This window comes from Rutidosis leptorrhynchoides, chromosome 3 (genome assembly GCF_046630445.1).
Source record: "Rutidosis leptorrhynchoides isolate AG116_Rl617_1_P2 chromosome 3, CSIRO_AGI_Rlap_v1, whole genome shotgun sequence".
NCBI lineage: Eukaryota > Viridiplantae > Streptophyta > Magnoliopsida > Asterales > Asteraceae > Rutidosis > Rutidosis leptorrhynchoides.
The window spans coordinates 379,254,058-379,281,352 of NC_092335.1; positions in this window are offsets into that span (position 1 = coordinate 379,254,058).

The following is a 27,295-nucleotide window of genomic DNA, read 5'->3' on the forward strand; positions in this document are numbered from 1 at the left end:
TCAATAATTTAAATTGTTACTGATTTCTTGCAAATGAGGGCATTGCAAGATCTTAAGTGTGGGAAGGGGTTAAATTCTTTCGGATTTTAAAAATTTTTACTTTATACACTTGGTTACCATTAAAAATACTAGTAAAGCAGTAGTTGTATTAGAATCTAGTGCTCTCTGATAAAAAAGAACAGCACTAGTCTTATATACTGACTACCCAATTCTAGTAAAATTTTAAAAAAAATTTTCAAATAAATGAATTCAAATCATGTTTATACATATTTATGAACGATAAAACTAGGTTTTAACACCGAAATTATTGTTACCTCGGAAAGGACATAAATTGAGAAACAAACTAAAATGTTAAAATTCATTTAAAATGGAATAGAGGACAATAAAAAGAAAAATAAAAAGCCAAGTGTGGGAAAATTTACCAAGTTATTTTAAACATATGTCACATATATTTGTAACAAATAACTGAAAATACTTTTGCTTTGAACTAAACTAAACTGTTTTACCCGATGAAAGAAAAGAAGAGATGGACCTACACGATGAATCAATTCCATCATTAAAAGGAAGTAAAGTCTTCCGAAAAAGACACGCGCTTCTTGATTTAGGTCATGAAGTTGTCGTTCAGACCAGCTGTAGGTTGACGAAAAATCTAGAAAAGTCATCACTAAAATCAGCAGGAAATCCACGGACCTCAGCATTAAACAGGGTCACCAAGTGGTCAGATTTATCCTAACCATGAGAAGGATTTATCTCGTACAATGGGGAGGCACCGTGCAAATTAGCTGGATAAGACTAATGAATCAGATCCCCAGAAAGGATAATCTCCTTAAAGATTAAAAATCAGCTTTTAAGACTGATATTACTCAATCCTAGAGATTGACCTTAAAGATTGAGAATTACAAACTCATGGAATTCAATGATATCTAAACTCGAGCTTGAACGAGAAAATATTTTGATCAAAATTATAAACCGATTTGTTTTCTGAAAACCCTATTTTCAATGCGTTCATTACCATTGAACGTAAAATCCTAGGAATTCACCTGGAATTCATTAGGTCACCTGAACTAAATCGGGTGTCAACCGTAAGAACGGTGGTTACATAACATGGTCAAAGACAGGACCTTGTGCCAGACCGACAAATTATAAGGGTGAGCTTTACTATTGCTCCTACCAAGGATAGTAATTGCGTCCGACACGTTATAGACCATAATCAAAAGCATGTCACGGGACATTGCCTTAAACAGTTGCTTGTTCAACGCTTTCCTTTACAACCGGACGGTAGTTTGCCGAAAGGTAATATACGGAACAAGTAAACTGGACGTGTTGCTTTCCAAATACAAGGTTAGCAAGTGGGTGACACAAAACCGCAAGTTTTGAGCTAAAATTTTCAAATCTGAAACCCACCAAACCCACAAAAATATTTTGCAAACACCGGTAAAGGGTTATTCCGGAAAACTTATCTAGGGTAAAAAAAAAAAAACTAGATTTAATTTTCAAAAGATCAAATGTTTTCATAAAGATCCAATTTCCTTAATGGATCTAAATTTTTATAGTCATGTGGGACTGTAAACCATATCGTTACTACCATTGTTTATACCGCCGTATAGAAATCACTGATGTACAAAGTGTGAAGAATAAAGAAGTGATTCTAGTATTTCAAGACAATATTGCTTGAGGACAAGCAACGCTCAAGTGTGGGAATATTTGATAATGCTAAAAACGAACATATATTTCATAGCATTATTCCTCAAGAAAGACAAGCTTTTAGTTGCAATTGTTCTATTTACAAGTGATATTCGTTTAAATAATAAAAGGTGAAGACAAAAGACAGATTCGACGATTTGAAGACGCAAACGACCAAAAAGCTCAAAAGAACAAAAGACAATAAAAAAGGTTCCAATTATTGATAAGAAACGTCTCAAAATCACAAGAGTACAAGATTCAAAACGCAAAGTACAAGATATTAAATTGTACGCGAGGACGTTCGAAAATCCGGAACCGGGACCAGAGTCAATTCTTAACGCTCGACGCAACGGACTAAAAATTACAAGTTAACTATATATATAAATATAATATAATATATAATTAATTATATTAATTATATATATATTATATATATATATTTAAAACCGTCGGCAGCAGGAAACTCCAAGGGTGTAAACTGTAAATACCTCTCCGCGACTCGCGGAGTTTTAAGGGTATTTGGCCGCGAGTCGCGGAGCCCCAAAAATCAAGTCTGGCTATAAATCAACCCGAATTCTGATCAAAATCATCATCATTTTTTCTTCTCATTCATACGAAGTAATATATATTTATATTTATAATTTATATTTTAATTTTAATTATAATTCTAATAATAAGGGTATGTTAGCGAATGTTGTAAGGGTGTAAGTCGAAATTCTGTCCGTGTAACGCTACGCTATTTTTAATCATTGTAAGTTATGTTCAACCTTTTTATATTAATGTCTCGTAGCTAAGTTATTATTATGCTTGTTTAAAACGAAGTAATCATGATGTTAGGCTAATTATTAAAATTGGGTAATTGGGCTTTGTACCATAATTGGGGTTTGGACAAAAGAACGACACTTGTGGAAACTAGACTATGGGCTATTAATGGGCTTTATATTTGTTTAACTAAATGAAAGTTTGTTAATGTTAATATAAAGATTTACAATTGGGCGTCCCTATAAATTACCATATACACTCGATCGGACACGATGGGCGGGGTATTTATATGTACGAATAATCGTTCATTTAACCGGACACGGGAATGGATTAATAGCCACTAGAATAATTAAAACAGGGGTGAAATTACATTCAAGGGTAATTGGTGTAATTGTTAACAAAGTAGTAAAACCTTGGTTTACACGCAGTCGATAACCTGGTGTATTCATTAAACAAAGTATTAAAACCTTGTTACAATTCGAATCCCCAATTAGTTGGAATATTTATCTTCGGGTATAATAATAATTTGACAAGGACACTTGCAATTTATATTTATGACTGATGGACTGTTATGGACAAAAACCAGACGGACATATTGAATAATCCAGGACAAAGGACAATTAACCCATGGGCATAAAACTAAAATCAACACGTCAAACATCATGATTACGGAAGTTTAAATAAGCATAATTCTTTTATTTCATATTTAATTTCCTTTATTTTATATTTAATTGCACTTCTAATTATCGCACTTTTATTTATTGTTATTTTATTTTATCGCACTTTTAATTATCGTACTTTTTAATTATCGCAATTTAATTTTATCGCATTTTTATTATTCGCAATTTCATTATCGTTATTTACTTTACGCTTTAATTTAAAGTCTTGTATTTATTTAATATTTTACATTAGGTTTTAACTGCGACTAAAGTTTTAAAATCGACAAACCGGTCATTAAACGGTAAAAACCCCCCTTTATAATAATAATATTACTTATATATATATTTGTATTTTTATAAAAGTAAACTAATATAGCGTTGAGCTTTGTTTAAAGATTTCCCTGTGGAACGAACCGGACTTACTAAAAACTACACTACTGTACGATTAGGTACACTGCCTATAAGTGTTGTAGCAAGGTTTAAGTATATCCATTCTATAAATAAATAAATATCTTGTGTAAAATTGTATCGTATTTAATAGTATTTCCTAGTAAAATATAAGCTATTTTATATACACCTCGTTCGACATCAACATCATAATATCATGATAATATAATAATTTAAAATCTCTTTTGATATTATAAACATTGGGTTAACAACATTTAACAAGATCGTTAACCTAAAGGTTTCAAAACAACACTTACATGTAACGACTAACGATGACTTAACGACTCAGTTAAAATGTATATACATGTAGTGTTTTAATATGTATTTATACACTTTTGAAAGACTTCAATACACTTATCAAAATACTTCTACTTAACAAAAATGCTTACAATTACATTCTCGTTCAGTTTCATCAACAATTCTACTCGTATGCACCCGTATTCGTACTCGTACAATACACAGCTTTTAGATGTATGTACTATTGGTATATACACTCCAATGATCAGCTCTTAGCAGCCCATGTGAGTCACCTAACACATGTGGGAACCATCATTTGGCAACTAGCATGAAATATCTCATAAGATTACAAAAATATGAGTAATCATTCATGACTTATTTACATGAAAACAAAATTACATATCCTTTATATCTAATCCATACACCAACGACTAAAAACACCTACAAACACTTTCATTCTTCAATTTTCTTCATCTAATTGAACTCTCTCAAGTTCTATCTTCAAGTTCTAAGTGTTCTTCATAAATTCCAAAAGTTCTAGTTTCATAAAATCAAGAATACTTTCAAGTTTGCTAGCTCACTTCCAATCTTGTAAGGTGATCATCCAACCTTAAGAAATCTTTGTTTCTTACAGTAGGTTATCATTCTAATACAAGGTAATAATCATATTCAAACTTTGGTTCAATTTCTATAACTATAACAATCTTATTTCAAGTGATGATCTTACTTGAACTTGTTTTCGTGTCATGATTTTGCTTCAAGAACTTTGAGCCATCCAAGGATCCATTGAAGCTAGATCCATTTTTCTATTTTCTAGTAGGTTCATCCAAGGAACTTAAGGTAGTAATGATGTTCATAACATCATTCGATTCATACATATAAAGCTATCTTATTCGAAGGTTTAAACTTGTAATCACTAGAACATAGTTTAGTTAATTCTAAACTTGTTCGCAAACAAAAGTTAATCCTTATAACTTGACTTTTAAAATCAACTAAACACATGTTCTATATCTATATGATATGCTAACTTAATGATTTAAAACCTGGAAACACGAAAAACACCGTAAAACCGGATTTACGCCGTCGTAGTAACACCGCGGGCTGTTTTGGGTTAGTTAATTAAAAACTATGATAAACTTTGATTTAAAAGTTGTTATTCTGAGAAAATGATTTTTATTATGAACATGAAACTATATCCAAAAATTATGGTTAAACTCAAAGTGGAAGTATGTTTTCTAAAATGGTCATCTAGACGTCGTTCTTTCGACTGAAATGACTACCTTTACAAAAACGACTTGTAACTTATTTTTCCGACTAGAAACCTATACTTTTTTTGTTTAGATTCATAAAATAGAGTTCAATATGAAACCATAGCAATTTGATTCACTCAAAACGGATTTAAAATGAAGAAGTTATGGGTAAAACAAGATTGGATAATTTTTCTCATTTTAGCTACGTGAAAATTGGTAACAAATCTATTCCAACCATAACTTAATCAACTTGTATTATATATTATGTAATCTTGAGATACCATAGACACGTATACAATGTTTCAACCTATCATGTCGACACATCTATATATATTTCGGAACAACCATAGACACTCTATATGTGAATGTTGGAGTTAGCTATACAGGGTTGAGGTTGATTCCAAAATATATATAGTTTGAGTTGTGATCAATACTGAGATACGTATACACTGGGTCGTGGATTGATTCAAGATAATATTTATCGATTTATTTCTGTACATCTAACTGTGGACAACTAGTTGTAGGTTACTAACGAGGACAGCTGACTTAATAAACTTAAAACATCAAAATATATTAAAAGTGTTGTAAATATATTTTGAACATACTTTGATATATATGTATATATTGTTATAGGTTCGTGAATCAACCAGTGGCCAAGTCTTACTTCCCGACGAAGTAAAAATCTGTGAAAGTGAGTTATAGTCCCACTTTTAAAATCTAATATTTTTGGGATGAGAATACATGCAGGTTTTATAAATGATTTACAAAATAGACACAAGTACGTGAAACTACATTCTATGGTTGAATTATCGAAATCGAATATGCCCCTTTTTATTAAGTCTGGTAATCTAAGAATTAGGGAACAGACACCCTAATTGACGCGAATCCTAAAGATAGATCTATTGGGCCTAACAAACCCCATCCAAAGTACCGGATGCTTTAGTACTTCGAAATTTATATCATATCCGAAGGGTGTCCCGGAATGATGGGGATATTCTTATATATGCATCTTGTTATTGTCGGTTACCAGGTGTTCACCATATGAATGATTTTTATCTCTATGTATGGGATGTGTATAGAAATATGAAATCTTGTGGTCTATTGTTACGATTTGATATATATAGGTTAAACCTATAACTCACCAACATTTTTGTTGACGTTTTAAGCATGTTTATTCTCAGGTGATTATTAAGAGCTTCCGCTGTCGCATACTTAAATAAGGACAAGATTTGGAGTCCATGCTTGTATGATATTGTGTAAAAACTGCATTCAAGAAACTTATTTTGTTGTAACATATTTGTATTGTAAACCATTATGTAATGGTCGTGTGTAAACAGGATATTTTAGATTATCATTATTTGATAATCTACGTAAAGCTTTTTAAACCTTTATTGATGAAATAAAGGTTATGGTTTGTTTAAAAATGAATGCAGTCTTTGAAAAACGTCTCATATAGAGGTCAAAACCTCGCAACGAAATCAATTAATATGGAACGTTTTTAATCAATAAGAACGGGACATTTCAGTTGGTATCCGAGCGTTGGTCTTAGAGAACCAGAAAATTTGCATTAGTGTGTCTTATCGAGTTTGTTAGGATGCATTAGTGAGTCTGGACTTCGACCGTGTTTTCTTTAAAAATGATTGCTTAACATTTTTGTTGGAAACTATATATTTTTAACATATGAATATTATGTGATATATTAATCTCTTAACGTGTTTGATATTATGTGATAGATGTCTACCTCTAGAACAAGTCCCATTGACTCACCTAATAATAATGAAGAGTCAAATGTAAATTGGAATGATTTGTGGACTGATTCACAAGTTCCCGAAGAGGAACCGGAAGAAGAGTCGGAACCGGAAGAAGAATCGGAACCGGAAGAAGAATCGGAACCGGATGAAGAAATAGAACCGGTGGGGGAAATAATAAAACGGTTAAGTAAAAGAAAATCCTCAACCAACCGACCAAAGTTAATTATGGTCAATGGTGTTTCCGCCAAGGAAGCAAAATATTGGGAGGATTACCAATTCTCCGATGAATCGGATTCCGACGAGAATTCCGATGATGTTATAGAAATTACCCCAACTGAATTTAAAAAGGCAAAAGAAAATAATAAGGGAAAGGGCATAAAAATAGAGAAATCTAATTCCAACCCCGATGAACTTTATATGTATCGTCAACCCCCGAAGTCCTTAAGTTGTAACAATGACCCGGGAACCTCTAAACCACCAGGTTTTTCTAAACCAATGTGGACAACGACGGCTCGTATTAGGGGAACATCATATATCCCTAGAAACTTGGCAAAACGAACCAAAACCGAAGAAGAAGAAACGAGCGAGTCGGAATAAGATAGTTGTATTCGTGTGGTGTAATATATGGAATATAGTGTTCTTATGCTTTATGATATATGTAAAAATTGCTTGTATTAATAAGTATTTTTTTATGAATCTAACTCTTGTCTATTTTACAGTTTAAAAACACAAAATGGATAGACAACCCAATATTTTAAGAGACCTACCCGGAGACATGATTGATGAAATCTTGTCTAGAGTCGGCCAGAATTCTTCGGCACAACTATTTAAGGCGACATCAGTTTGTAAGACATTCGAAGAACGTTCCAAGAATGTCTTGGTTTATAAGAGACTTTCGTTTGAAAGATGGGGGATATCACATTGGGAAACCCATAAGTTACGATGTGTTTACTTTGACGCATATATTGCGGGGAACCCAAATGCTTTTTTACGCAACGGGTTAAGAAATTATTTTGACTCAATATATCCGAATATTGGACTTCGTGATTTAGAAAAAGCGGCTAACATGCAACATAAAGAAGCATGTTATGCTTACGGATTAGTAATGTTCGCTTCTCACCAAAGTGAGAACAAGAACATCGGGCTACAACTATTAAACAAAACGTTTCCACAAGTGACGGAGTCGGTAATTGGGGTAAGAAATGAGGTTTTTAGATTATTACGGGACTGTTGGACATTACGTAACCCTCGTCCCTTTGATGATGTTACAACACGCTGTCTTATCAACGGCCATAACGGTTATGTTGCACAAGACCAAGGATGGGAAGTAGTCCTAGTAAAACCAGAATGCATGACTTGTTTCTGGACGTATGAATTACGTGTCTTTATTGCCTTTGCTGAACGACTTGTGTACTAGCTAGAATTGTCTTCACAACTATCTTGTATCAAAGTTATTGTGTGCTATATTTCATGCTTTATGTAAAATAAGCGGTATTGTAAGTTTGTAAAATATTGTATAAAAGTTTGAACGCGAAATATTATTATAATCAGTTTTTCATATAGAATTGTAGTAGTTGAATTGTATATTAGCTACTAAGTATGAACTTAACGGGTAGGTACTACCCGAATTTAAACTTATAAAACGCTAATATGAAGAAAAAGCTTTTATAAATGAGTTCATATTATGCTACGAAATACTATTAACTACTCTTAATATTCTGCATGATTAACTTGTTCCATTTAACTATTTTGAAGGAAATGGCACCGACTACTCGACACACCGTGAATATGAATGAAGAGGAATTCCGTACTTTTCTAGCTTCAAACATAGCCGCAGTACAGGCTGCGCTACATACCAACAATAACCTTGGATCTAGCAGTACAGGAAATCGTGTAGGATGCACCTACAAAGAATTCACTGCCTGCAAACCTTTGGAATTTGATGGAACCGAAGGACCGATCGGATTGAAACGGTGGACCGAGAAGGTTGAATCGGTGTTTGCCATAAGTAAGTGTACTGAAGAGGACAAAGTGAAGTACGCTACGCATACCTTCACAGGTTCTGCGTTAACATGGTGGAATACCTATCTAGAGCAAGTGGGACAAGATGATGCGTACGCACTACCGTGGTCAGCATTCAAGCACTTGATGAACGAGAAGTACCGTCCCAGAACCGAGGTCAATAAGCTCAAGACAGAACTTAGAGGGTTACGAACCCAAGGATTTGATATTACCACGTACGAAAGACGATTCACAGAATTGTGCCTATTGTGTCCGGGAGCATTCGAAGATGAGGAAGAGAAGATCGACGCGTTTGTGAAAGGATTACCGGAAAGAATCCAAGAAGATATAAGTTCACACGAGCCCGCCTCCATACAACAGGCATGTAGAATGGCTCACAAACTAGTGAACCAGATTGAAGAAAGAATTAAAGAACAGACTGCTGAAGAGGCCAATGTGAAGCAAGTCAAAAGAAAGTGGGAGGAAAACGGTGATAAGAATCACCAATACAACAACAACAGCAATTACAACAATAATCGCAACAATTATCCCAACAATCGCAACATCAATCGCAACTACAACAAACGGCCCAACAACAACAACAACAACAACAACAACAGCAACTACAACAATCATCCCAACAACAATAATAACCGCAACAACAACAACAATCAGAAGCAGCTATGCCAAAGGTGTGAAAAGAATCACTCGGGGTTCTGCACCAAATTTTGCAACAAGTGTAAAAGAAATGGTCATAGCGCGGCGAAGTGTGAGCTTTACGGACCAGGGGTTAATAGAACGAAAGGAACAAATGGTGTCGGAACGAGTAATGGCGGAGCAAGTAGTGTCGGAGCAAGTTATGCCAATGTAGTTTGTTATAAATGTGGAAAACCAGGCCACATTATTAGAAATTGCCCGAACCAGGAGAACACGAATGGACAAGGCCGTGGAAGAGTTTTCAATATTAATGCGGTAGAGGCACAGGAAGACCCGGAGCTTGTTACGGGTACGTTTCTTATTGACAATAAATCTGCTTACGTTTTATTTGATTCGGGTGCGGATAGAAGCTATATGAGTAGAGATTTTTGTGCTAAATTAAGTTGTCCATTGACGCCTTTGGATAGTAAATTTTTACTCGAATTAGCAAATGGTAAATTAATTTCAGCAGATAATATATGTCGGAATCGAGAAATTAAACTGGTTAGCGAAACATTTAAGATTGATTTGATACCAGTAGAGTTAGGGAGTTTTGATGTGATAATCGGTATGGACTGGTTGAAAGAAGTGAAAGCGGAGATCGTTTGTTACAAAAATGCAATTCGCATTATACGAGAAAAAGGAAAACCCTTAATGGTGTACGGAGAAAAGGGCAACACGAAGCTACATCTTATTAGTAATTTGAAGGCACAAAAACTAATAAGAAAAGGTTGCTATGCTGTTCTAGCACACGTCGAGAAAGTACAAACTGAAGAAAAGAGCATCAATGATGTTCCCATCGCAAAAGAATTTCCCGATGTATTTCCGAAAGAATTACCGGGATTACCCCCACATCGATCCGTTGAATTTCAAATAGATCTTGTACCAGGAGCTGCACCAATAGCTCGTGCTCCTTACAGACTAGCACCCAGCGAGATGAAAGAACTGCAAAGCCAATTACAAGAACTTTTAGAGCGTGGTTTCATTTGACCAAGCACATCACCGTGGGGAGCTCCTGTTTTGTTTGTCAAGAAGAAAGATGGTACATTCAGGTTGTGTATCGACTACCGAGAGTTGAACAAACTTACCATCAAGAACCGCTACCCACTACCGAGAATCGACGACTTATTTGATCAACTACAAGGCTCGTCTGTTTATTCAAAGATTGACTTACGTTCTGGGTATCATCAAATGCGGGTGAAAGAAGATGATATTCCAAAGACTGCTTTCAGAACACGTTACGGTCATTACGAGTTTATGGTCATGCCGTTTGGTTTAACTAATGCACCAGCTGTGTTCATGGACCTTATGAACCGAGTGTGTGGACCATACCTTGACAAGTTTGTCATTGTTTTCATTGATGACATACTTATTTACTCAAAGAATGACCAAGAACACGGTGAACATTTGAGAAAGGTGTTAGAAGTATTGAGGAAGGAAGAATTGTACGCTAAGTTTTCAAAGTGTGCATTTTGGTTGGAAGAAGTTCAATTCCTCGGTCACATAGTGAACAAAGAAGGTATTAAGGTGGATCCGGCAAAGATAGAAACTGTTGAAAAGTGGGAAACCCCGAAAACTCCGAAACACATACGCCAGTTTTTAGGACTAGCTGGTTACTACAGAAGGTTCATCCAAGACTTTTCCAGAATAGCAAAACCCTTGACTGCATTAACGCATAAAGAGAAGAAATTTGAATGGAATGATGAACAAGAGAAAGCGTTTCAGTTATTGAAGAAAAAGCTAACTACGGCACCTATATTGTCATTGCCTGAAGGGAATGATGATTTTGTGATTTATTGTGACGCATCAAAGCAAGGTCTCGGTTGTGTATTAATGCAACGAACGAAGGTGATTGCTTATGCGTCTAGACAATTGAAGATTCACGAACAAAATTATACGACGCATGATTTGGAATTAGGCGCAGTTGTTTTTGCATTAAAGACTTGGAGGCACTACTTATATGGGGTCAAAAGTATTATATATACCGACCACAAAAGTCTTCAACACATATTTAATCAGAAACAACTGAATATGAGGCAGCGTAGGTGGATTGAATTATTGAATGATTACGATTTTGAGATTCGTTACCACCCGGGGAAGGCAAATGTGGTAGCCGATGCCTTGAGCAGGAAGGATAGAGAACCCATTCGAGTAAAATCTATGAATATAATGATTCATAATAACATTACTACTCAAATAAAGGAGGCGCAACAAGGAGTTTTAAAAGAGGGAAATTTAAAGGATGAAATACCCAAAGGATCGGAGAAGCATCTTAATATTCGGGAAGACGGAACCCGGTATAGGGCTGAAAGGATTTGGGTACCAAAATTTGGAGATATGAGAGAAATGGTACTTAGAGAAGCTCATAAAACCAGATACTCAATACATCCTGGAACGGGGAAGATGTACAAGGATCTCAAGAAACATTTTTGGTGGCCGGGTATGAAAGCCGATGTTGCTAAATACGTAGGAGAATGTTTGACGTGTTCTAAGGTCAAAGCTGAGCATCAGAAACCATCAGGTCTACTTCAACAACCCGAAATCCCGGAATGGAAATGGGAAAACATTACCATGGATTTCATCACTAAATTGCCAAGGACTGCAAGTGGTTTTGATACTATTTGGGTAATAGTTGATCGTCTCACCAAATCAGCACACTTCCTACCAATAAGAGAAGATGACAAGATGGAGAAGTTAGCACGACTGTATTTGAAGGAAGTCGTCTCCAGACATGGAATACCAATCTCTATTATCTCTGATAGGGATGGCAGATTTATTTCAAGATTCTGGCAGACATTACAGCAAGCATTAGGAACTCGTCTAGACATGAGTACTGCCTATCATCCACAAACTGATGGGCAGAGCGAAAGGACGATACAAACGCTTGAAGACATGCTACGAGCATGTGTTATTGATTTCGGAAACAGTTGGGATCGACATCTACCGTTAGCAGAATTTTCCTACAACAACAGCTACCATTCAAGCATTGAGATGGCGCCGTTTGAAGTACTTTATGGTAGAAATTGCAGGTCTCCGATTTGTTGGAATGAGGTGGGGGATAGACAGATTACGGGTCCGGAGATTATACAAGAAACTACCGAGAAGATCATCCAAATTCAACAACGGTTGAAAACCGCCCAAAGTCGACAAAAGAGCTACGCTGACATTAAAAGAAAAGATATAGAATTTGAAATTGGGGAGATGGTCATGCTTAAAGTTTCACCTTGGAAAGGCGTTGTTCGATTTGGTAAACGAGGGAAATTAAATCCAAGGTATATTGGACCATTCAAGATTATTGATCGTGTCGGACCAGTACCTTACCGACTTGAGTTACCTCAACAACTCTCGGCTGTACATAACACTTTTCACGTCTCGAATTTGAAGAAATGTTTTGCTAAAGAAGATCTCACTATTCCGTTAGATGAAATCCAAATCAACGAAAAACTCCAATTCATCGAAGAACCCGTCGAAATAATGGATCGTGAGGTTAAAAGACTTAAGCAAAACAAGATACCAATTGTTAAGGTTCGATGGAATGCTCGTAGAGGACCCGAGTTCACCTGGGAGCATGAAGATCAGATGAAGAAGAAATACCCGCATCTATTTCCAGAAGAATCGTCAACACCTTCAACAGCTTAAAATTTCGGGACGAAATTTATTTAACGGGTAGGTACTGTAGTGACCCGAACTTTTCCATGTTTATATATATTAATTGAGATTGATGTTTACATGATTAAATGTTTCCAACATGTTAAGCAATCAAACTTGTTAAGACTTGATTAATTGAAATAGGTTTCATATAGACAATTGACCACCCAAGTTGACCGGTGATTCACGAACGTTAAAACTTGTAAAAAAAAACTATATTATGACATATATATGGTTATATATATAGTTAACATGATATTATGATAAGTAAACATATCATTAATTATATTAACAATGAACTACATATGTAAAAACAAGACTACTAACTTAATGATTTTGAAACGAGACATATATGTAACGTTTATCGTTGTAACGACATTTAATGTATATATATCATATTAAGAGATATTCGTACATCATAATATCATGATAATATAATAATTTAAAATCTCTTTTGATATTATAAACATTGGGTTAACAACATTTAACAAGATCGTTAACCTAAAGGTTTCAAAACAACACATACATGTAACGACTAACGATGACTTAACGACTCAGTTAAAATGTATATACATGTAGTGTTTTAATATGTATTTATACACTTTTGAAAGACTTCAATACACTTATCAAAATACTTCTACTTAACAAAAATGCTTACAATTACATTCTCGTTCAGTTTCATCAACAATTCTACTCGTATGCACCCGTATTCGTACTCGTACAATACACAGCTTTTAGATGTATGTACTATTGGTATATACACTCCAATGATCAGCTCTTAGCAGCCCATGTGAGTCACCTAACACATGTGGGAACCATCATTTGGCAACTAGCATGAAATATCTCATAAGATTACAAAAATATGAGTAATCATTCATGACTTATTTACATGAAAACAAAATTACATATCCTTTATATCTAATCCATACACCAACGACCAAAAACACCTACAAACACTTTCATTCTTCAATTTTCTTCATCTAATTGAACTCTCTCAAGTTCTATCTTCAAGTTCTAAGTGTTCTTCATAAATTCCAAAAGTTCTAGTTTCATAAAATCAAGAATACTTTCAAGTTTGCTAGCTCACTTCCAATCTTGTAAGGTGATCATCCAACCTCAAGAAATCTTTGTTTCTTACAGTAGGTTATCATTCTAATACAAGGTAATAATCATATTCAAACTTTGGTTCAATTTCTATAACTATAACAATCTTATTTCAAGTGATGATCTTACTTGAACTTGTTTTCGTGTCATGATTTTGCTTCAAGAACTTTGAGCCATCCAAGGATCCATTGAAGCTAGATCCATTTTTCTCTTTTCCAGTAGGTTCATCCAAGGAACTTAAGGTAGTAATGATGTTCATAACATCATTCGATTCATACATATAAAGCTATCTTATTCGAAGGTTTAAACTTGTAATCACTAGAACATAGTTTAGTTAATTCTAAACTTGTTCGCAAACAAAAGTTAATCCTTCTAACTTGACTTTTAAAATCAACTAAACACATGTTCTATATCTATATGATATGCTAACTTAATGATTTAAAACCTGGAAACACGAAAAACACCGTAAAACCGGATTTACGCCGTCGTAGTAACACCGCGGGCTGTTTTGGGTTAGTTAATTAAAAACTATGATAAACTTTGATTTAAAAGTTGTTATTCTGAGAAAATGATTTTTATTATGAACATGAAACTATATCCAAAAATTATGGTTAAACTCAAAGTGGAAGTATGTTTTCTAAAATGGTCATCTAGACGTCGTTCTTTCGACTGAAATGACTACCTTTACAAAAACGACTTGTAACTTATTTTTCCGACTAGAAACCTATACTTTTTTTGTTTAGATTCATAAAATAGAGTTCAATATGAAACCATAGCAATTTGATTCACTCAAAACGGATTTAAAATGAAGAAGTTATGGGTAAAACAAGATTGGATAATTTTTCTCATTTTAGCTACGTGAAAATTGGTAACAAATCTATTCCAACCATAACTTAATCAACTTGTATTATATATTATGTAATCTTGAGATACCATAGACACGTATACAATGTTTCGACCTATCATGTCGACACATCTATATATATTTCGGAACAACCATAGACACTCTATATGTGAATGTTGGAGTTAGCTATACAGGGTTGAGGTTGATTCCAAAATATATATAGTTTGAGTTGTGATCAATACTGAGATACGTATACACTGGGTCGTGGATTGATTCAAGATAATATTTATCGATTTATTTCTGTACATCTAACTGTGGACAACTAGTTGTAGGTTACTAACGAGGACAGCTGACTTAATAAACTTAAAACATCAAAATATATTAAAAGTGTTGTAAATATATTTTGAACATACTTTGATATATATGTATATATTGTTATAGGTTCGTGAATCAACCAGTGGCCAAGTCTTACTTCCCGACGAAGTAAAAATCTGTGAAAGTGAGTTATAGTCCCACTTTTAAAATCTAATATTTTTGGGATGAGAATACATGCAGGTTTTATAAATGATTTACAAAATAGACACAAGTACGTGAAACTACATTCTATGGTTGAATTATCGAAATCGAATATGCCCCTTTTTATTAAGTCTGGTAATCTAAGAATTAGGGAACAGACACCCTAATTGACGCGAATCCTAAAGATAGATCTATTGGGCCTAACAAACCCCATCCAAAGTACCGGATGCTTTAGTACTTCGAAATTTATATCATATCCGAAGGGTGTCCCGGAATGATGGGGATATTCTTATATATGCATCTTGTTATTGTCGGTTACCAGGTGTTCACCATATGAATGATTTTTATCTCTATGTATGGGATGTGTATAGAAATATGAAATCTTGTGGTCTATTGTTACGATTTGATATATATAGGTTAAACCTATAACTCACCAACATTTTTGTTGACGTTTTAAGCATGTTTATTCTCAGGTGATTATTAAGAGCTTCCGCTGTCGCATACTTAAATAAGGACAAGATTTGGAGTCCATGCTTGTATGATATTGTGTAAAAACTGCATTCAAGAAACTTATTTTGTTGTAACATATTTGTATTGTAAACCATTATGTAATGGTCGTGTGTAAACAGGATATTTTAGATTATCATTATTTGATAATCTACGTAAAGCTTTTTAAACCTTTATTGATGAAATAAAGGTTATGGTTTGTTTAAAAATGAATGCAGTCTTTGAAAAACGTCTCATATAGAGGTTAAAACCTCGCAACGAAATCAATTAATATGGAACGTTTTTAATCAATAAGAACGGGACATTTCAGGATCCACCTTAATACCTTCTTTGTTCACTATGTGACCGAGGAATTGAACTTCTTCCAACCAAAATGCACACTTTGAAAACTTAGCGTACAATTCTTCCTTCCTCAATACTTCTAACACCTTTCTCAAATGTTCACCGTGTTCTTGGTCATTCTTTGAGTAAATAAGTATGTCATCAATGAAAACAATGACAAACTTGTCAAGGTATGGTCCACACACTCGGTTCATAAGGTCCATGAACACAGCTGGTGCATTAGTTAAACCAAACGGCATGACCATAAACTCGTAATGACCGTAACGTGTTCTGAAAGCAGTCTTTGGAATATCATCTTCTTTCACCCGCATTTGATGATACCCGGAACGTAAGTCAATCTTTGAATAAACAGACGAGCCTTGTAGTTGATCAAATAAGTCATCGATTCTCGGTAGTGGGTAGCGGTTCTTGATGGTAAGTTTGTTCAACTCTCGGTAGTCGATACACAACCTGAATGTACCATCTTTCTTCTTGACAAACAAAACAGGAGCTCCCCACGGTGATGTGCTTGGTCGAATGAAACCACGCTCTAAAAGTTCTTGTAATTGGCTTTGCAGTTCTTTCATCTCGCTGGGTGCGAGTCTGTAAGGAGCACGAGCTATTGGTGCAGCTCCTGGTACAAGATCTATTTGAAATTCAACGGATCGATGTGGGGGTAATCCCGGTAATTCTTTCGGAAATACATCGGGAAATTCTTTTGCAATGGGAACATCATTGATGCTCTTTTCTTCAGTTTGTACTTTCTCGACGTGTGCTAGAACAGCATAGCAACCTTTTCTTATTAGTTTTTGTGCCTTCAAATTACTAATAAGATGTAGCTTCGTGTTGCCCTTTTCCCCGTACACCATTAAGGGTTTTCCTTTTTCTCGTATAATGCGAATTGCATTTTTGTAACAAACGATCTCCGCTTTCACTTCTTTCAACCAGTCCATACCGATTATCACATCAAAACTCCCTAACTCTACTGGTATCAAATCAATCTTAAATGTTTCGCTAACCAGTTTAATTTCTCGATTCCGACATATATTATCTGCTGAAATTAATTTACCATTTGCTAATTCGAGTAAAAATTTACTATCCAAAGGCGTCAATGGACAACTTAATTTAGCACAAAAATCTCTACTCATATAGCTTCTATCCGCACCCGAATCAAATAAAACGTAAGCAGATTTATTGTCAATAAGAAACGTACCCGTAACAAGCTCCGGGTCTTCCTGTGCCTCTGCCGCATTAATATTGAAAACTCTTCCACGGCCTTGTCCATTCGTGTTCTCCTGGTTCGGGCAATTTCTAATAATGTGGCCCGGTTTTCCACATTTATAACAAACTACATTGGCATAACTTGCTCCGACACTACTTGCTCCGCCATTACTCGTTCCGACACCATTTGTTCCTTTCGTTCTATTAACCCCTGGTCCGTAGACCTCACACTTCGCCGCGCTATGACCATTTCTTTTACACTTGTTGCAAAATTTGGTGCAGAACCCCGAGTGATTCTTTTCACACCTTTGGCATAGCTGCTTCTGATTGTTGTTGTTGTTGCGGTTATTATTGTTGTTGGGATGATTGTTGTAGTTGCTGTTGTTGTTGTTGTTGTTGTTGGGCTGTTTGTTGTAGTTGCGATTGATGTTGCGATTGTTGGGATAATTGTTGCGATTATTGTTGTAATTGCTGTTGCTGTTGTATTGGTGATTCTTATCACCGTTTTCCTCCCACTTTCTTTTGACTTGCTTCACATTGGCCTCTTCAGCAGTCTGTTCTTTAATTCTTTCTTCAATTTGGTTCACGAGTTTGTGAGCCATTCTACATGCCTGTTGTATGGAGGCGGGCTCGTGTGAACTTATATCTTCTTGGATTCTTTCTGGTAATCCTTTCACAAACGCGTCGATCTTCTCTTCCTCATCTTCGAATGCTCCCGGACACAATAGGCACAATTCTGTGAATCGTCTTTCGTACGTGGTAATATCAAATCCTTGGGTTCGTAACCCTCTAAGTTCTGTCTTGAGCTTATTGACCTCGGTTCTGGGACGGTACTTCTCGTTCATCAAGTGCTTGAATGCTGACCACGGTAGTGCGTACGCATCGTCTTGTCCCACTTGCTCTAGATAGGTATTCCACCATGTTAACGCAGAACCTGTGAAGGTATGCGTAGCGTACTTTACTTTGTCCTCTTCAGTACACTTACTTATGGCAAACACCGATTCGACCTTCTCGGTCCACCGTTTCAATCCGATCGGTCCTTCGGTTCCATCAAATTCCAAAGGTTTGCAGGCAGTGAATTCTTTGTAGGTGCATCCTACACGATTTCCTGTACTGCTAGATCCAAGGTTATTGTTGGTATGTAGCGCAGCCTGTACTGCGGCTATGTTTGAAGCTAGAAAAGTACGGAATTCCTCTTCATTCATATTCACGGTGTGTCGAGTAGTCGGTGCCATTTCCTTCAAAATAGTTAAATGGAACAAGTTAATCATACAGAATATTAAGAGTAGTTAATAGTATTTCGTAGCATAATATGAACTCATTTATAAAAGCTTTTTCTTCATATTAGTGTTTTATAAGTTTAAATTCGGGTAGTACCTACCCGTTAAGTTCATACTTAGTAGCTAATATACAATTCAACTACTACAATTCTATATGAAAAACTGATTATAATAATATTTCGCGTTCAAACTTTTATACAATATTTTACAAACTTACAATACCGCTTATTTTACATAAAGCATGAAATATAGCACACAATAACTTTGATACAAGATAGTTGTGAAGATAATTCTAGCTAGTACACAAGTCGTTCAGCAAAGGCAATAAAGACACGTAATTCATACGTCCAGAAACAAGTCATGCATTCTGGTTTTACTAGGACTACTTCCCATCCTTGGTCTTGTGCAACATAACCGTTATGGCCGTTGATAAGACAGCGTGTTGTAGCGTCATCAAAGGGACGAGGGTTACGTAATGTCCAACAGTCCCGTAATAATCTAAAAACCTCATTTCTTACCCCAATTACCGACTCCGTCACTTGTGGAAACGTTTTGTTTAATAGTTGTAGCCCGATGTTCTTGTTCTCACTTTGGTGAGAAGCGAACATTACTAATCCGTAAGCATAACATGCTTCTTTATGTTGCATGTTAGCCGCTTTTTCTAAATCACGAAGTCCAATATTCGGATATATTGAGTCAAAATAATTTCTTAACCCGTTGCGTAAAATAGCATTTGGGTTCCCCGCAATATATGCGTCAAAGTAAACACATCGTAACTTATGGGTTTCCCAATGTGATATCCCCCATCTTTCAAACGAAAGTCTCTTATAAACCAAGACATTCTTGGAACGTGCTTCGAATGTCTTACAAACTGATCTCGCCTTAAATAGTTGTGCCGAGGAATTCTGGCCGACTCTAGACAAGATTTCATCAATCATGTCTCCGGGTAGGTCTCTTAAAATATTGGGTTGTCTATCCATTTTGTATTTTTAAACTGTAAAATAGACAAGAGTTAGATTCATAAAAAAAATACTTATTAATACAAGCAATTTTTACATATATCATAAAGCATACGAACACTATATTACATATATTACACCACACGAATACAACTATCTTATTCCGACTCGCTCGTTTCTTCTTCTTCGGTTTTGGTTCGTTTTGCCAAGTTTCTAGGGATATATGATGTTCCCCTAATACGAGCCGTCGTGATCCACATTGGTTTAGAAAAACCTGGTGGTTTAGAGGTTCCCGGGTCATTGTTACAACTTAAGGACTTCGGGGGTTGACGATACATATAAAGTTCATCGGGGTTGGAATTAGATTTCTCTATTTTTATGCCCTTTCCCTTATTATTTTCTTTTGCCTTTTTAAATTCAGTTGGGGTAATTTCTATAACATCATCGGAATTCTAGTCGGAATCCGATTCATCGGAGAATTGGTAATCCTCCCAATATTTTGATTCCTTGACGGAAACACCATTGACCATAATTAACCTTGGTCGGTTGGTTGAGGATTTTCTTTTACTTAACCGTTTTATTATTTCCCCCACCGGTTCTATTTCTTCATCCGGTTCCGATTCTTCTTCCGGTTCCGATTCTTCTTCTGGTTCCGACTCTTCTTCCGGTTCCTCTTCGGGAACTTGTGAATCAGTCCACAAATCATTCCAATTTACATTTGACTCTTCATTATTATTAGGTGAGTCAATGGGACTTGTTCTAGAGGTAGACATCTATCACATAATATCAAACGCGTTAAGAGATTAATATATCACATAATATTCACATGTTAAAAATATATAGTTTCCAACAAAATTTGTTAAGCAATCATTTTTCAAGTAAACACGGTCGAAGTCCAGACTCACTAATGCATCCTAACAAACTCGATAAGACACACTAATGCAAAATTCTGGTTCTCTAAGACCAACGCTCTGATACCAACTGAAATGTCCCGTTCTTATTGACTAAAAACGTTCCATATTAATTGATTTCGTTGCGAGGTTTTGACCTCTATATGAGACGTTTTTCAAAGACTGCATTCATTTTTAAAACAAACCATAGCCTTTACTTCATAGATAAAGGTTTTAAAAAGCTTTACGTAGATTATCAAATAATGATAATCTAAAATATCCTGTTTACACACGACCATTACATAATGGTTTACAATACAAATATGTTACAACAAAATAAGTTTCTTGAATGCAGTTTTTGCACAATATCATATAAGCATGGACTCCAAATCTCGTCCTTATTTAAGTATGCGACAGCGGAAGCTCTTAATAATCACCTGAGAATAAACATGCTTAAAACGTCAACAAAAATGTTGGTGAGTTATAGGTTTAACCTATATATATCAAATCATAATAATAGACCACAAGATTTCATATTTCAATACACATCCCATACATAGAGATAAAAATCATTCATATGGTGAACACCTGGTAACCGACATTAACAAGATGCATATATAAGAATATCCCCATCATTCCGGGACACCCTTCGGATATGATATAAATTTCGAAGTACTAAAGCATCCAGTACTTTGGATGGGGTTTGTTAGGCCCAATAGATCTATCTTTAGGATTCGCGTCAATTAGGGTGTCTGTTCCCTAATTCATAGATTACCAGACTTAATAAAAAGGGGCATATTCGATTTCGATAATTCAACCATAGAATGTAGTTTCACGTACTTGTGTCTATTTTGTAAATCATTTATAAAATCTGCATGTATTCTCATCCCAGAAATATTAGATTTTAAAAGTGGGACTATAACTCACTTTCACAGATTTTTACTTCGTCGGGAAGTAAGACTTGGCCACTGGTTGATTCACGAACCTATAACAATATATACATATATATCAAAGTATGTTCAAAATATATTTACAACACTTTTAATATATTTTGATGTTTTAAGTTTATTAAGTCAGCTGTCCTCGTTAGTAACCTACAACTAGTTGTCCACAGTTAGATGTACAGAAATAAATCGATAAATATTATCTTGAATCAATCCACGACCCAGTGTATACGTATCTCAGTATTGATCACAACTCAAACTATATATATTTTGGAATCAACCTCAACCCTGTATAGCTAACTCCAACATTCATATATAGAGTGTCTATGGTTGTTCCGAAATATATATAGATGTGTCGACATGATAGGTCGAAACATTGTATACGTGTCTATGGTATCTCAAGATTACATAATATACAATACAAGTTGATTAAGTTATGGTTGGAATAGATTTGTTACCAATTTTCACGTAGCTAAAATGAGAAAAATTATCCAATCTTGTTTTACCCATAACTTCTTCATTTTAAATCCGTTTTGAGTGAATCAAATTGCTATGGTTTCATATTGAACTCTATTTTATGAATCTAAACAGAAAAGTATAGGTTTATAGTCGGAAAAATAAGTTACAAGTCGTTTTTGTAAAGTTAGTCATTTCAGTCGAAAGAACGACGTCTAGATGACCATTTTAGAAAACATACTTCCACTTTGAGTTTAACCATAATTTTTGGATATAGTTTCATGTTCATAATAAAAATCATTTTCCCAGAATAACAACTTTTAAATCAAAGTTTATCATAGTTTTTAATTAACTAACCCAAAACAGCCCGCGGTGTTACTACGACGGCGTAAATCCGGTTTTACGGTGTTTTTCGTGTTTCCAGGTTTTAAATCATTAAGTTAGCATATCATATAGATATAGAATATGTGTTTAGTTGATTTTAAAAGTCAAGTTATAAGGATTAACTTTTATTTGCGAACAAGTTTAGAATTAACTAAACTATGTTCTAGTGATTACAAGTTTAAACCTTCGAATAAGATAGCTTTATATGTATGAATCGAATGATGTTATGAACATCATTACTACCTTAAGTTCCTTGGATAAACCTACTGGAAAAGAGAAAAGTGGATCTAGCTTCAATGGATCCTTGGATGGCTCGAAGTTCTTGAAGCAGAATCATGACACGAAAACAAGTTCAAGTAAGATCATCACTTGAAATAAGATTGTTATAGTTATAGAAATTGAACCAAAGTTTGAATATGATTATTACCTTGTATTAGAATGATAACCTACTGTAAGAAACAAAGATTTCTTGAGTTTGGATGATCACCTTACAAGATTGGAAGTGAGCTAGCAAACTTGAAAGTATTCTTGATTTTATGAAACTAGAACTTTTGGAATTTATGAAGAACACTTAGAACTTGAAGATAGAACTTGAGAGAGATCAATTAGATGAAGAAAATTGAAGAATGAAAGTGTTTGTAGGTGTTTTTGGTCGTTGGTGTATGGATTAGATATAAAGGATATGTAATTTTGTTTTCATGTAAATAAGTCATGAATGATTACTCATATTTTTATAATTTTATGAGATATTTCATGCTAGTTGCCAAATGATGGTTCCCACATGTGTTAGGTGACTCACAAGGGCTGCTAAGAGCTGATCATTGGAGTGTATATACCAATAGTACATACATCTAAAAGCTGTGTATTGTACGAGTACGAATACGGGTGCATACGAGTAGAATTGTTGATGAAACTGAACGAGGATGTAATTGTAAGCATTTTTGTTAAGTAGAAGTATTTTGATAAGTGTATTGAAGTCTTTCAAAAGTGTATAAATACATATTAAAACACTACATGTATATACATTTTAACTGAGTCGTTAAGTCATCGTTAGTCGTTACATGTAAATGTTGTTTTGAAACCTTTAGGTTAACGATCTTGTTAAATGTTGTTAACCCAATGTTTATAATATCAAAAGAGATTTTAAATTATTATATTATCATGATATTATGATGTACGAATATCTCTTAATATGATATATATACATTAAATGTCGTTACAACGATAATCGTTACATATATGTCTCGTTTAAAAATCATTAAGTTAGTAGTCTTGTTTTTACATATGTAGTTCATTGTTAATATACTTAATGATATGTTTACTTATCATAGTATCATGTTAACTATATATATATCCATATATATGTCATCATATAGTTTTTACAAGTTTTAACGTTCGTGAATCACCGGTCAACTTGGGTGGTCAATTGTCTATATGAAACATATTTCAATTAATCAAGTCTTAACAAGTTTGATTGCTTAACATGTTGGAAACATTTAATCATGTAAATATCAATCTCAATTAATATATATAAACATGGAAAAGTTCGGGTCACTACATGTATGATGCACTAGCAGATTTAGGTTCAAGTGTGAGTGTTATGCCTCTTTCATTATATAAGAGATTAGGTGTAGGTGAGTTAACTCCAACGGATACGAGTGTTCGACTCCTTGATCAAACCATTAAGCACCCAGTTGGAATTGCTGACAACCTACCCGTTCAAGTAGGTAATTTAACCTTTCTAGTCGAATTCATTGTCATTGACATAGAAGAGGACTCAAACGTTCCTCTAATTTTAGGTCGACCATTCTTAGCGTCCACCGGGGCGTTATTTGATGTAAGAAAGGGTAGAATGACACTTAGTAATGATGAGAAATCGATCACCTTTATGATTCGAAAGTCTAAATATCCACAAACCAAAACCGTTGAACCGACAAAAACGATTGGTAAGAACCATGTTGTTTTACCAACTCCAACGGTAATGCTTAACAATAATAGAACGCCTAAGTGTGGGGAAAATGAAGTAACACCTAATGATGACTTGATAATAAAGAACCCCATAGTTGATACGAAATTAAATAACCCCGTTATTAACAGTTCAATGAAGAAACTTTTTAAACGGGTTATTGATGCTAAAAGTAAGGGAAACTTTAGGTTATATAACCGGTTAGTATCCAATCTGTCGCCTAAAGAAAAGGCGAAGCTAGTTGAATTTGTGGATATTACGGAAAAAGCTGGTCACTGGCTTAAAGCAAAAGTCACAGATATGCAAGTTGATTATGGTCCAAGAGAAATTGACGATGAAGTTAATCACAATTTCGACACCACATCTACCTAAGTGTGAGGAGATTCAAATATTCTAAAAAGAAAATGCTGTTTGGAGTTAGTTGTTCTGTTCTCGTGTAGTTCCGAGAATGGAATTCGATTGGTCTTTTCCGCTAGCAGACACTAAAGAACTAGTTTTCTCCCCCCATTCTGAATTTTTTTTGTTTTTTAGGTTTTATATGAAATTAATATGTTTTCTTTTTAAGTTTTGTGTGAATTTAAAAACAAAAATTTACTTTATTTCATTAAGTTGAAAAAAAAATGATTTCTAAAATTCGTCGTGAGTTGAAGACTAGGCCGTTGAGCCGAAATTACTTTACCCGGGGGCGGGGCGAAAAATTTTTTCATCATTATTTTTAATTTTATTGATTTAAAGTATGCCAAAAAAAAATATATTTGATTTTATAAAATTTTGAACGTGGGGTAATATACCCAACTTTAAAAATATGTATATATGTTCGTATTTTATCATGTAAACAACAGGGTAAAACAACGCACTTTCAAAGACTAACATTAAGTTCAGCAAAAGGTACTGATTTTGACGACAAGATGCAAAACAACAAATGTGATATAATAAATGAAGGAATGAACGATGAGGCGCGCCATCTATCATTCGACGAGCTTTGTAATTACAAATTGGGTATTTTTAATCACTTTTCTACACTAATCACCCTCATGAATTAATAATTATAGTCTGATTTCATGCAAATGAGGGCATTGCATGATCTCAAGTGTGGGGAAGGGTTATAAATTCTCTCGGGTTTATACTTGGCTTATTTTCTAAATATTATGAAAATTTTAAAATTTTTTAACTAAATGAATTCAAAATCATGTTTATACATATTTATGAACGATAAAACTAGGTGTTAATGCCGAAATTATCGTTACCTCGGAAAGGACATAAATTGAGAAACAACCTAAAATGCTTGAATTCATTTAAAATGGAATAAAGGAGAATAAAAAGGCAAAGAAAGAAACTAAGTGTGGGGAGAATGTACCAAGTTATTCAATTAAAAATTATCTATCACATATCTTTGTACAAGATTATTGCAGGTACTTTTGTTTTGGATGATACTAATCAGTTTTACCCGGTTTACTGTAATATATTTGAAAGAAAGATGGATCTACACGATGAATCAATTCCATCATTAAAAGGAAGTAAAGTCTTCCGAAAAAGACACGCGCTTCTTGATTTAGGTCAAGAAGTTGTCGTCCAGACCAGCTGTAGGTTGACGAAAAATCTAGAAAAGTCATCTCTAAAATCAGCAGGAAATCCACGGACCTCAGCATCAAACAGGGTCGCCAAGTGGTCAGATTTATCCTAACCATGAGAAGGATTTATCTCGTACAATGGGGAGGCACCGTGCAAATTAGCTTGATAAGACTAATGAATCAGATCCCCAGAAAGGATAATCTCCTTAAAGATTAAAAATCAGCTTTTAAGACTGATATTACTCAATCCTTGAGATTGACCTTAAAGATTGAGAATTCAAACTCATGGAATTCAATGATATCTAAACTCGAGCTTGAACGAGAAAATATTTTGATCAAAAATACAAACCGATTTGTTTTCTGAAAACCCATTTTCAATGCGTTCATTACCATTGAACGTAAAATCCTAGGAATTCACCTGGAATTCATTAGGTCACCTGAACCAAATCAGGTGTCAACCGTAAGAACGGTGGTTGCATAGCATGGTCGGAGACAGGACCTTGTGCCAGACCGAAAAATCATAGGATGATCTTTACTATCGCTCCTACCAAGGATAGTTCTAGCATCCGACACGTTAAAAGACCATAATCATCTGCATGTCACGGGACATTGCCTTAACAGTTTCTTGTTCATCGCTTTCCTTTACAACCGGACGGTAGTTTACCGAAAGATAATATACGGAACAAGTAAACTGGATGTGTACTTTCCGATACCGGGATAGCAGTGGATTACACGAACCTAAAAGTTATAGCCAAAATATTGATCCACAAATATATTTTGCAACACCGATGATGGATCAAATCAGAAAACTTGTCTAGGGTAAAATCTAGCTTGAATTTTCAAAAGATCAAATGTTTTCATAAAGATCCAATTTCCTTAAAGGATCTAAATTTTTATAGTCATGTGGGACTGTAAACCGCCTTTCAAATGTGCACTTTGCTTTGGAAACCGAAAGTAAATCGGCTATTTGATTGCAAGTGTCGTTGTCCTAAACCCAAGGCAACTGTGGATGACACACCCACCTTTAACCATATCGTTACTATCATTGTTTATACCGCTCTATCAAAATCACTGATGTACAAAGTGTGAAGAATAAAGAAGTGATTCGTGTGATGTATTATATTATTTCAAGACTGTATTGCTTGAGGACAAGCAACGCTCAAGTGTGGGGATATTGATAAGGCTAAAAAGGAACATA